The sequence below is a fragment of the Pelecanus crispus genome, chromosome 9 (genome assembly GCF_030463565.1).
Source record: "Pelecanus crispus isolate bPelCri1 chromosome 9, bPelCri1.pri, whole genome shotgun sequence".
Lineage (NCBI taxonomy): Eukaryota > Metazoa > Chordata > Aves > Pelecaniformes > Pelecanidae > Pelecanus > Pelecanus crispus.
In genome coordinates this window covers 15,526,392-15,538,847 of record NC_134651.1, presented here as the reverse complement: position 1 = coordinate 15,538,847, position 12,456 = coordinate 15,526,392, and the positions used below count along the sequence as shown (strand labels likewise).

The following is a 12,456-nucleotide window of genomic DNA, read 5'->3' as shown; positions in this document are numbered from 1 at the left end:
CTTCTCGAAGCTGCTTGTGGATGGCACATGGTGGTGGCCCGTTCCCACAAGTGTGTTGCTGAAATAGCCGTTCCCATGGCTAGCACCACTGGCACCAGCAGCTTCCTCGACATCTGGAGCTTCTGCCCAGCCATAATATTCCCTGCAGACTTCCTACCATGGATCTCAGGCACAGTCTTGCTCTTGCTGGGACATGAGCAGGTGTGACTGCCCCGTGCCCCTGCTGAACCCTGTCCCACTTTGGCTCTGCCCAGTAGCTCCTGCCTCTGCACTGGTTCATGAGGCTTCCTCTGGACATGCTGCCATCACACACCATCCCATGCTAGCTTGTTAAGCAGTGGGGCAGTGGTATTTCACTTGTGCAGGCAGGCTTTAGGGAAGAGTGGGCAGGGGGGTGGCCTGCTTCATCGCCCCACCCCGGGGCTGTGGGGCAAGGCAGCCCCGAGGGTCCCATCCAACCCCTGCCAATCATTACTCTGCGGTCTCCAGTGAATGTGCTGTACTTTGCTCTCCATTAGACTTGGGTAATTTTTTTTTGTCTGGTGATGTCTGCATTGCGAGTGCTTTGAAGTACGCTGAATACAAATGAAGGTATTAATGCTGGCTAATTCACTCATCGCGATTCCCTACCCTGTCTTTACCATGTGCTAAAGATAGCCGTGTCATGCCACCTGCCAGCAAGAAGCTGCTCAGTCTGAAATGCCTTTTCTCAGTTCGTCAACCCGCCAGTTGTCTCATCTCTTGGAAAGCTTGCTTGCTCTCCCTCAGCCCAACAGGGCTTTCAGTGGTCTGTTCGGGGCACAGGATGTTTAAAGAGGCATTTTTACAGTTTCACGAGCTCAGTTTTTGTTTCAGAAGCTGCTAGTAAAGCTGATTTATATTTCCCTTGCAAGGGAGGTCAGATTTACTGTGCGGGGTGCCTGGTGATTTATGGGGCTGGCGGGGCTCCCCAGCCCCTTCCCTGCTTCCCGACACACAGCTGGCACTGGACAGGAGGCAGCAGGAAAGGCTGCAGCTCTGCTGCCCACTTGCAGGTTTGCAGGTGGCGTGGGAATGGCACTGGGTTCCTGCCGCTCTCCTGGCTCTGACAAACCAGCCTCTACTGGCGTGAAGAAGCCACTTTGCTTACGTGGAGGAGAAAGGACTAAACCTTCCTTTTCAGGCAGTATTGGCATTTTTCCTGCTGCATTTCAGTGCTATTTCATCTCCCCTGAAAGCTGCCTCTTTTTGTGCACCTCTGCAGGCATCTGGCTTCATAGTGTTAGCACCAGTTTTTTGTGGAAGCCAGATTTGATTGGAAGCTTAAGCATCCTCCAGCAGAAATGAAGGCCATGATCTAAATATTAAACTTTCTTGTGTGTTTGTTTGCATTTGTATTAATCGATCTATAGGTTTTTTTCAATAGCTAGTGACCTTTGTATTAGAGTTGCCTGGCTTTAGTTCCCCAAATTTATCATTTTTTGAAGGGAGGCATTTTCATAGTAACATGACTTAGTGATTTGTTTGGAGCCTTGGGGTTGTGACGGGGCACTGAGTTTGCAGACTGATGATACAACTGAACACCAGGGTTTTGGGGTTTTTTTTAAGAGACAACTTTTGCGGAACACGTGCTGGCTGCGTGCGTATTGCACTGAGAATAGATGGGTTCTGCCACTCAGCTGCTCTGTTTTTCACTGCTGCTTGGGATCCATGCCCAAAAAACTTCAGCTCTAAAACCTGCAGCTGCCAAGCTATAATATAACAGCTTCTTAGCTGGTGTAAATCATGGAACTCTCTTGCCTTAAATGTCTTACATCAGTGGAGTTAATCTGATTTAAACCAGCTGGGGACTTGGTATGCAGCGTGCAGAAGTTCAGACTGCATAACTCTTGTCTGTGCTTGAGGCTCATAAATCCTGTTTTAATGCGGCATGGCCAGGCCTGAGGAGCTGAAGGAGGGCTTGATGCATCGCAATGGTTTTGCAAGGGAGGAGTGATGGGAAAGTTACACAGAGAGAAGATGAGCAGGGTTCAGGCTTAGGAGGAGCTGCCAGGATGAGGACGATGCCAGCATGAAACGATGCTGGGACTTGCAGAGGAGTGCTAGGAGGGGGAGGGAGGACAACGACTCGGACCTTTTTACTTTCCTTTTCATTATGCCTATCCAGAGGTGGCCTCTCGCTTCCTGACTGGCTTCGCTCCCTCTAATCACTTGTCATTTTAGTTGTGTAACTTCAGAGGACCCGGCAAGCTTTTTATCACCCTCCTTACAGATACATGAAGGAGCAATGTCTGGGCAGGTCTGCCTGGCAGGCAAGATCATGGGACAGACTCCTGATGCTGCAGCGAGGGGAGGAGGAGATGCGGTGGCAGAAGGGCAGCCAGGGGAAGCTGTGGGCTCCCCAGGGAATTCTTGGCCCTTGTCCTTGGCCCAAGTAAGGTGGTTTTCTGGGAGAATTAGTTTAGCAACTGGGTGTCCTCAGCAGCTGGGGGCCGAGGGACAGGCATCACCATCGAGCAGCTTGGGCAGAGCTTTGAAGATTGCCGTTTGGTGTTTGACTCCATTGGTTTTCTTGACCGTGCTGCAGCAGGATGACCCTGGGGGAGAAGAGAAGGAGCAGAGGGAAAATGGGACAGGATGAAGCAGCAGCTTTGTGGCTTATCTCTGCCAGCTCGGACAGAGGAGTGAAGTCCATTAGCTCAGAGGATTCTCTGAAACCTGGCTGGAGGTACCGTGCCTTGCGTGGAGTGAGGATCCAGAGAAGGGCAACAAAGCTGGTGAAGGGTCTGGAGCACAGGTCTTATGAGGAGCGGCTGAGGGAACTGGGGTTGTTTAGCCTAGAGAAGAAGAGGCTGAGGGGAGACCTTATCACTTTATACAACTACCTGAAAGGAGGTTGTAGCGAGGTGGGTGTTGGTCTCTTCTCCCGAGTAACAAGTGATAGGACAAAAGGAAATGGCCTCAAGCCGCATTGGGGGAGGTTTAGATTGGATATTAGGAAACATTTCTTCATGGAAAGAGTGGTGGAGTCACCATCCCTGGAAGTGTTCAAAAAATGTGTAGACATGGCACTCTGGGACATGGTTTAGTGGGCATGGTGGTGTTGGGTTGATGGTTGGACTGATGATCTTAGAGATCCTTTCCAACCTTAATGACTCCTAGTTTTTACTTTTATTAAAAATAATCCAGCCACCAAGCCAGGAAACCTGAAATTGCTACTCTACCCTTAATTGGTTTAGTAGTGGACTTGGTAGTGTTAGGTTAACGGTTGGACTTGATGATCTTAAGGGTCTTTTCAAACCTAAATGATTCTATGATTCTAATTAGCAGAACTTGACTGAAGATGATATTTGACAAATTGGAGGCAGCAGTGTTTCCTGGCCAGTAAGAACAGCTGGCAGTCTTCCTGGGGAGTAGCGTCATCTCTGAATGTGGGTTCCTCCTCCCCACCTGGCAGCGTGTGGGGGAGCTCTCGGGGTTTCTTTCCCACTGACTGACCCAGCATGAAGGCAGAAGCCCTGACGAAGGGAGGGAGATGAGCACACGGTGCAAAGGGCCCCTCAGCTCTACCGTGCACAAGGTTAGCCCTGCATCTTTCAGGCACTGGCGAAGCACTAACTCGTTAATCCTGGTACCGCTCTGGGTGGGCAGGGAGAGGAACGCAGCTCTGCTCCCCTGAAGCTGGCGGGATGCAGCTGAGCAGAGCCACGGCAGGGATGTCTGCCTGGAGAGGGAGTGCCAGCAAGGATGGGCCCCCTGCTCGTGCTGGTGCGGCTCTGTGTCTTCGCATGGGTGGTGGAGGGAAGAGTGCAGAGCAGGATGGCATGTGACTGCAATGTTTAATTCCACTAATGGGATCTCTTACAAGCATACATATAAAATTAGGCTTGGAGATCTCCAGGAAAGCAGCTCAGCAGGATAGTTCTTCCTCATGCCTAGCCTCTCTTCTGCTTTGGTGCCTGCTGCATCCCAGAGATGACCCATGTGCCTGCAGAAGGCTCTGCAAGCAGAGAGCAAGAGCCATCAGAAGGTGTCTAGCTAACAGCCAGGGAGAGAGGCAAATGCTATTCAGCTCACCCGCTGCCTGTTTTAAATACTTGGAAAGCATGGGACCGAGAAGGGGAAGATTGTTAATTCCCTGTCTGGTTTATTCCAGTGTTAGGAATTGGGGTAAGAAAGTGGTTGTGTTGGAAAATACTTGGGAGAAAATACTTGGTGAGGAAATACTTGACATAATTATTACTATTGAAATTGGTAGGGTGAGATACAACTAGATTCTTAAGACCACTGGATGCAGTGCTTACAAGAGGTGATGGATAAGAGAAGCAGGAGCTGTGCAGTACTCAACTGTGAAGACACACCTAGTGACTTGCTGACTGAAAACTCAGGAGCTTGGTCTGCAGGTACATTTGGTACGGTTATTCATCAGGGGCTCATAAGGGAACTAAGCAGCAGTGGGAGAAGTGGGTGAGTTTCTGTGTGACTAAACAAAGGTGAGCTACGAGGAAGGAGAACGAAGTGGGACTGATCATTATGTGTTGCTGAAATTTATGGCTTATCAGCATGGTCTGCTGGGAAGAACCTGGAAGAGGTTCAGAGAAGCACAGTGGTTTCTGTACGGGATGAACCTGGCTGACTGGAACCCTCCGGTCTGGGAGAGGGCTGGCCAAGGGGGTTATGGTGCCACATATGCCCATGAAGCCACAAGCCATGCAAGGCAGATATTTGTACAAGAACTGGGGGGCATCAGAGTTGGTGAGAGGCGGGTTTAAAACAGAGAGCACAGTGGTTATTCATACAGGTATAGTGATCCGTGCAGTTTCTTGCAGTGGGATGTTGTAGCTGCTGAGCTGCCTCTGCCTCCTGGAAGAGGAAATTGTTGCAAGCTGCTGTCTGATAGACACCGCCTCTGCTTTGGGATCTCCCTGAGCTGCAAGCTGTGCAGGAGTGCAGCAGGGGGGACACAGCTGTGTGTGGTGGGGAGAAGCACAGCCGCTGTTGCAGGTGAACAAGCAGCACTGTGTCCAGGGAAGCAGCCGCCGGCAGGGAGCTGTGGCATCAGCTTCATAATAGGTGTCTGGATTTAATGGCTGTGACGCACCAGGATCCAATGGGAGGTCCAGTGGTCTCCCTGGCCTCAGGCTCTGAATGGGGTATTTTATCCAGCTCATTATCAACAGCTGTAGTGATTATTAAGCGTAGACCAGATTATAATGATGTTTGTCCAAGCTGCCTGTTAATGACCAAGCCCCAGGCCGCTTGGGTTTTGGTGCTACTTGCAGCAGGCTCCAGCTGCTGGCTCCACTTGGTCTCCCACGAAAGTGGTATCAGCTTTTGCCTGCTCTGGGAGTCCCAGCCTGGAGACAGTGGCCTCTGTGAGCATCAGCTTACGCCTTTCCCACTGAGTGGAGCGGGAGGGAGGGCAAAGGCCAGGGAGGAGACGTGTTGGAGCGAGCGCTGAGCTGCTCTCTGCCTTCTCAGGGCACCTTGCCTGTGCCGAGGCCAGGGACCCAGAGCACTCCTGCTGCTGGCTGTGGAGGCGGAGAGCCTGGCAGCTGGGGGGAATGTGTTAAGCAGAGGTATCAGGAAAATAGTGTGTTTGCTGGAACAGTGCCTTGACAAGTAGCTGTCTTCTGCTAGTTTGCTTCTGTAAAAGCAGGCAGGCAGCGTCCTGAAAACGTGATCTGTTGCATTTGGGAAAACAGGAATTTGTAGGTGTACGTGCGTGAGGGTTTGCCATTGCAGCTGCAACGTTCAAATCCATAATGCAGGACTGCCTGGATCGGGCTCTGTTTGCCCGCAGGGTGCCAGGTGACTGCACATGATGTTTCCCCTCGACAGCACCTGCATGCAGTGAGTTACAGTGCATTAATCCTGTGTCACACTGTGAACAAAGAAACGTGCATCAGAGGTCTGTAAGGTGGAGCCCAGCAGAGGGAGATGGGGGAGCACCACCTCCTCTTCTTCCTCTTGTCAGCTGCAGAGCAATTCCTGGTGCACAGTGCAGCTACCCATAAAATTCAGCAACTTACATTGTAACAAATAAGCATTTGGAGAGTGCGTCACTCGTGATCCTTTCCTGCTGGCTGAGCGTTGCCATTGTCGCTGAGCCCCACCACATCACGGGTACACAGAGATGCAGTGGGTTGGGAGAGTGCTAGGAGGAGGGCGCCTGTGTCCCAGATGCTCCGGGCCTGATCGTGCATTATCAAAGTGGAGATGTTGCAAAGAGGCACAGAAAATTGGGATCTGTGGTGGAGTCGTGGGAGATGACCCCAGAGCCATATGCTCCTAAGCCACAGTACCCACAGGATGCTGCAGTAGCTGAAGGGTTTATTTTCTGGCAGAAATGTTTCCATCTTTACAGGGATGGAAGGAGTGTTAATAGTTTCTGGTGTGCTCTCATAACCTCTCTCCCTGCTTCACGCCACAGCCTTGTGAAAACCAGCCAGATTCCTTCCCCAGCTGGTCTCTGGGCTGCGCTCACTCATGTCAGATCCTGCAAGGAGAAGGGAAGAGGCTGGAGTGATGGATTTGTGAGCAATAGGGAGAACGGTGCCAGCCATTGTTCCTTGCTGGGGCAAGCCTGTTGTGCCGTGGGAGTTGTTTTCATGGTGTGTTTTAGGAGCAGGCAACAGCAGACCTCTAAATAAGCCCACCCCAGGTAAACGCTGGAGGCTGTGGCCTTGTAGGGGGGTCCTCACCTGCCGAAATGAGACACTAACCTCATCCAGCTGCCTGCAGGATGTGCCTCTCCTGGCAGGATAGCCCCTCTGCCCCAGCCCTGCTGCAAAGGAGCCATTGGGAAGGGCTGCTGCAATGAGGGGGATGCGGATGCTGCTCAGCAGGTGCCTGGCAGCCCCCGGGAGCTTTGGCACGGTGGAGGCCCCTTCCCTGTGGCACCGCTGCCATTGGGGGCTGGTGTGACCTGTAGCCCCCGGGGATGGTGTCACTTCCTATCATTTCCACTGGACGCCCCTTGCTGCGGTGCCACCATCGATTATTGGATGTCCTAGATCTGTCAGGCTGGGGCAGGCATGTGCGGCTGTTTCCCCTCTCTTCGCAGAGCGGCAGGGTCTCGGTGCCCAGTGCCACGGGTGGGTGCTACCCTCCTCCCTCCTCATCCAGCCCCACTCCCCCGTCCCCAAAGGTGGAAGCTGCAGGGGGTCACCCGGCATTGATGCTGGGGCTGCTCTCCCCAACAGCCTTGCTCCCTGCTCTGCTGTAGCTCGTTAGCGCTTAGCAAGAAGAAACAAGGACAAAATCTACCTGCAGCCCTGAAGCCCCTTCCCCTATCCTGTGCAGTTAATCGGGACATGAGATCATCTACCTTAATGCATTTATTTTCTTGTATCTCTTTTTGGTTTTCCTTTCCATCTCACCCGCTTATTATTTCACAGCTTTCCATCTGCGCTGCTTTGTAATTTATGGCAACCTGGAATTAAGCCTTATTTTGTCTGATTATAAGGTTTCCCGCTGCTCTTCCTCCAGCTCCAAAAAGTGTCTTCACGCTCCTCCCCCAGTGGCACTGTATAGTAAATACATAGCAAACAGCACTTACAGCTCCATCCTGAAAGCCATCGCATGCTCAGCGATGTGTCTGCTTTGGAGTCCGTTTAAGAGCGAAGGTGTTGAGCACCATTAAATATTAGTCCCTTGGACCTTGATGGGTCCATCAAGGAGACAAGGAGACACTTGGATGCACAGGAAAAACTAATTTCCTGAAACGAAATGCATCCATCTCCTGCCAAGTCTTCTCCATCCCTCTGGAGGTGGCTGTGGGGTGTGGAGCAAGCCGAGCAGAGCAATGCTGCTGTCAGCACCTGGGGCCATTGCTGCTGCACCAGACCCCTGAGCTCACCCAGGTGCCTGCCCTGCATGGGTGGTAGTGACGATTTGTCATCAGTCTCTGACAGGCAGCCTAATTTTTTAATTAGCTGATAGGCTGGAATTGCTGTGCAGAAGCCGCTGCTCTGCTCCACTGGGTGCCTAATAGGGGCCGCAGAAACCTGCCTCGCAGCGTGGTTAGTGGCCGGGGCGCTTGGGCACGTTCCCCCTCGCCTCCTGCCCTCCCCTGGTGCCCTGTTTGCAGAGAGGGGAGGCTGCTTGATGGGGAGGGGGGCTGCTAGGCTGCTGCAGGGAGCAGAGGGGACCCTTGGCTGCACAGCAGAGGCGAGGACCTGTGTTTAAGCAGGCAGCTGGAAGGTAAGCTGTCTGCACCTTGGCAAGCCCTGCCAGTGCAGGGTTTTGCAGGATCGTCTTCTCTTGGGAGGGTGGGCTCTGGAGCAGCACCAGGTCCTGGGGAGGGGGACTGCAGCCCCCTGCAGTCTCTGATGTGCTGGCAACGAGCTCTGCAGAGCGTTTCGTGCTTGCACGCGTGCGTCTGTGCGCCTGCCTCTGCTGCCTTCCTCTGGGCGAGGCTCTCCAGTGTTGTTGGGGTCAGCTGCACGGGCAGCGGTGATTAATCCTGGAAACAGAGGGGGAGAGTTTATCTGCGGAGAAAATAAGGCCTGGGAGGGGGAGTGCACAGCCAGAGAGGAAGCTGCTCACAGCCCTGCTGACAGCAGGAGAGAGAGCAGCTGGGGGCAGCCAGCAGCACGGGGGGGGCAAACCAAACACAGGCAGCCTCTAACGAAGGGCAGGATGGAGAACTCAGTGTGTCTGTGTAAATAAACCATGCATATCCACACTGGGCTTGTCGTGGCGCTGGCTTGCTGTGGTGCTGGCATCCCCGCCCAGCACCGCAGCTGCACTTGTGCTCCACTCCCGCTGCAGCTCAGACTTTCAGGGGTGGCTGGCTGCTTCTGCTGGGCAGCACCCTCCAGGTTACACAGGGACCCTTTGGAGCCTGTCGCCTGCCCTGTGCCCATGCCTGGCCTTGGTGCTGACCGTGGGAGTAGTGTTTTTCTTGGCCGCGTGTCCCTCTGAGCCAGTGAGGGAGGAGGATCCTGGTTTCGCAGCCAGCATCGGCAACTTTGCAGAGCCGCACATTGCTGCTGGCAGGCACACTGCCCACTGGAGCAGGGGCTGCTGCCGCCCTGCTCCGTGAGGTTTATTGCCCAGGGCAGTGATCTGAAAGCTGTTGCTGGTCCTTCACAGCTCCTGGTTTCCTTGGGGTGTCCCCCTGTCGTGGTGGGGACAGCTGAAAAAAATCATCAGTAGTCAGAGCCAAACTCAGAGCAATAGAGAGAGGTGGAAAGGGAAGCTGTCCAGGTGTGCCCGATGTTTGCAGACCAGCAGACCTGAGCCCTTCAGCCCCGCTGATCCCAACTTGGAGAGCCCGGGCCGCCCAGCCCTGTTCCTTCTGATGGTTCAAATCAAGTGGCAAAACGTGCAGCCACCCCCTGGCCCTTTGCAAGACCCCCGGCCATAGCCCCGCAACACCCAGAGCTGCAGCCAGCAGGGGACACTCCCGTCCCTTCGCTGCTCAGTGTCACCCGTGCCGGCTGCAGCCACTGCTGTCCCTGTAGAGGGTCTCTGAGCCGCTCAGCATCCGGCAGCTGTCTGTGCCTGCCCACCGCCCTGCCTTTGCTAGGCCATTGCCCCCCACGCAGTCTCCAGAAGGATGCAGGGGGCTCCTGCCTCCTTGCGTTGCAGGACTCGCTGCTGCTGGCTCCGTGGGGAAAGGCGAAGCAGCATGCCTGGGTTGTGCAGCACACGAGGCATGGTCGGCAATCCCAGAGGCGTCCTCCTTGGATCTCACCTCTTCTGCTCTGCGTGGGCGCAAGGTGCCAGCCTCTGGCCCCAGAAGTCACTGCTGTGATGCAGAGGAGATACAGGGAGGTTGGGGTGCTCCCCTGTGATACATGTCAGAGGAGTCTCTCCTCGTTGGTGTGGTGCACCAGGGTGCTTAGGTCCTCAAAAGCAGGTTTGCTGATACAGGTAGAGACCCCAGTGCAGAGGATGGCAGGAGCAGAGCCAAATCACCACCAGCATTGGTGACAGGCATCTGCCTCAGGAGTGTGTCTGAGGTTTGGGCACAGTGCAGCCTGGCAGGGCAGTGGCCTGTCCCCTCCTGCCATCCCACCGCTCCCTGCAGCAGCTCTGCTGACAGACCAGCTACAGGCAGGATTTTGTACTCTTTGAGGGAGCTAAGCTCGTGCCAACACGAGCCCGTTGATAGGCTGGACAGCTACACCACCTCCAGGAGGTTTCAATTCTTACTTCTAGTCTAAAGCTGTTAAACCACTGCTCAATTAACAGTGATTAAGACCATGCTATTTGCTGGACAGCTTCTGCCCTTTGCGTTGTGATGGCAGCTCTCTGTGTCACTGTTTGTTCCTGGACACAAGTTGTTATTTTCACTCCTTTCCCCTCTCCGCAGAGTGACAGCAGCTACTGGTGGTGGCAGCCCTCTGTCCCAGGTCTGGCATGGTCTGTATGGAAGAAGAGGGTTTGGAGCTCAGTCCAGCAGTTATGCCGCAGCCCTGCACCTGCTGTCTAGGCTCGGCTTTGCTAGGGTAGCAACCCTCATAGAGAGAAAGTTGTTGGGATGAGTGTAAATGAGTTTTCCTGCAGAATAGCCTGTGCTTCCCACAGAGGCCAGGCTGCAGGGTCTTGCTTTTCTGTCTTGTCTAATTATTAGAGCCCAATGCACAGCTGGTGAACCACCCTGGGCTCCCCACACCTGTGCCCAGGAGTGTCTGGTAACCGGGAGGTTTGTAGCTCACATAGGAGCCTCTCAAACTGCATGTCATACTCCAGAGACTAGTTTTGGCCATCACTTCATGACCTGTAGATGCCCTGGCTGTGCATGGAGGGTGTCACCATTGTCTGCCCCATGGGGAGTGCACGCTGCTGCTGCCTGCCTCTGCCCTGGCTGTCTGCAGTGCCGGAGAGGCAGTGACTTGCTGGTGGCAAAGGCGCTGGAGCAGGAAAAGGCAAATAGCCAAGACGGCAATCTCCTTTGCTCCCGTCAGGTTTCTAGCCAGCAGCTGGTGTTCCCAGAGCACTCAAGGGAGTTGTGCCCACAGGCTTATGTGCTTGGCAGCTTCCCCCAGGCTCTGTACAGGCTCCTGCCTTTGCACCTCCTCTTCTTCTGACCCTCTATTCATCATCCATCCACTTTCCTGTAGTTCTAAATCCACTATTTAAAATCTCTTGCAGGCTTTCCCCTCAACTCAGGCTAGGGGAAAGTAGTCCTAGCCTACAGGCAGGCTCAAGGCTGCCCCCATCTCTAGGCTGCTCCGAACAGTGGCTGCAGGTCAAGAAGGGCTGGAGGGGTAATAGCCACTGCAGGGCTGCTTGCTGCGCAGCATCCCCAGAGCCCTGGCTGGGTCAGCCAAAGCAGTGCTTCTCCTCCCCGTGCCCCTCCGCTGCTGCTCACACTCCCGCCTGACTCCTCTGAGAAGAGCGATTTGCTCCCAAGGCTCGCACCACATGTTGGTGGGGTGGTCTGGCTCACTGCATGCCCATCTGCAGCAGTCCCGCTCCATCCCCGCTGTGCCATGGGGCAGGCCATGGCATTGGTGCCTCCTGGGAAGGGCCATCAGATTTGCTCCAGAAGCTGCCCCCTGCCAGAGGGGCTCCTGGGTGCCGCTCAGAGCATCTGGACAACCCACCGGGCCCTTTGGCATGCACCCAGGGTGCCTGCCCTTGTCAGGTCCCAGCAGAGGATGCTGGGCAACAGGGCACAGGCAAGTGACCTCCACCTGCCAGTGCCCCCTTGCAGGGCTGAGGCTCTCAGGGAAGGAGGGAGCGCCTACACGAGAGGGGATCTGCACCGGCATCTCTCTGGAGTCCTGCTCTCGGATAACCTTGATTCTCCCTCTCTTCAGCAGCTGAGCGCTGGTGCCTTGCAGCTTGGGCACTGGCGCTGGCTTTCTCTCTTGGTTTCCAGCACCGCACACACTGCTGCAGGATCGCAGGTCCCTCAAGCTCATCTTTCTCCTCTGGACATGGCTGGAGGGAGGGTTTGAGCCCAGCCTGGAGAGCAGCCCTACTGCAGCTGCTGGTACAAGGCTGCAGTAAAACATTACGAGCATTAAGTGGGGCCAGTCTGTGCTGTAAAGCTGTCACTGCTAATGGAGATCATCTCCGCTTTGAGTGGTGTAACTCCCCTTTACACACCGTGGCTGGAAGAGCCGGACTTGAACAGAGCAGAGGGTAATATACAGTGTGGCGAAGTTAGAAAACTCACTTGCTGAGCAAAACACTCTCAGCCTGTTCCCACATTTCCAGCTGGACCCCTCCAAGCAGTTTGTGCCTAAGAGAGAGAGCACGCGATTCCTCCACTCCCACATGGCAGCCAGGACAAAGTGCTTGGTAAAAGGGTGAAAGAGCATGATACATCATAAGTATTAGTGCCTGGCCCCTTGCCAGTCGCAGGCAGAGAAATCATCTTGGCCATTAATCTATCTGTGCAAGCTGCATCTGGCAAAGATATGCTTAATGTCACCCATGCTCATTTTTGTCTCAGTGTTGCAGTTCGTGCTTTCTTTTAAAAAAAAAAAAAGAAAAGAAAAAAAGAAAAAGAAA

General features: G+C 54.1%; 1 protein-coding gene across 1 annotated transcript in view; it reads left to right on the top strand.

Moving 5' to 3' along the window:
• The window catches only part of XXYLT1 (xyloside xylosyltransferase 1), a 38,940-nt gene that overhangs the window by 8,079 nt on the left and 18,405 nt on the right, over positions 1–12,456 (top strand). The window lies entirely within an intron of this gene.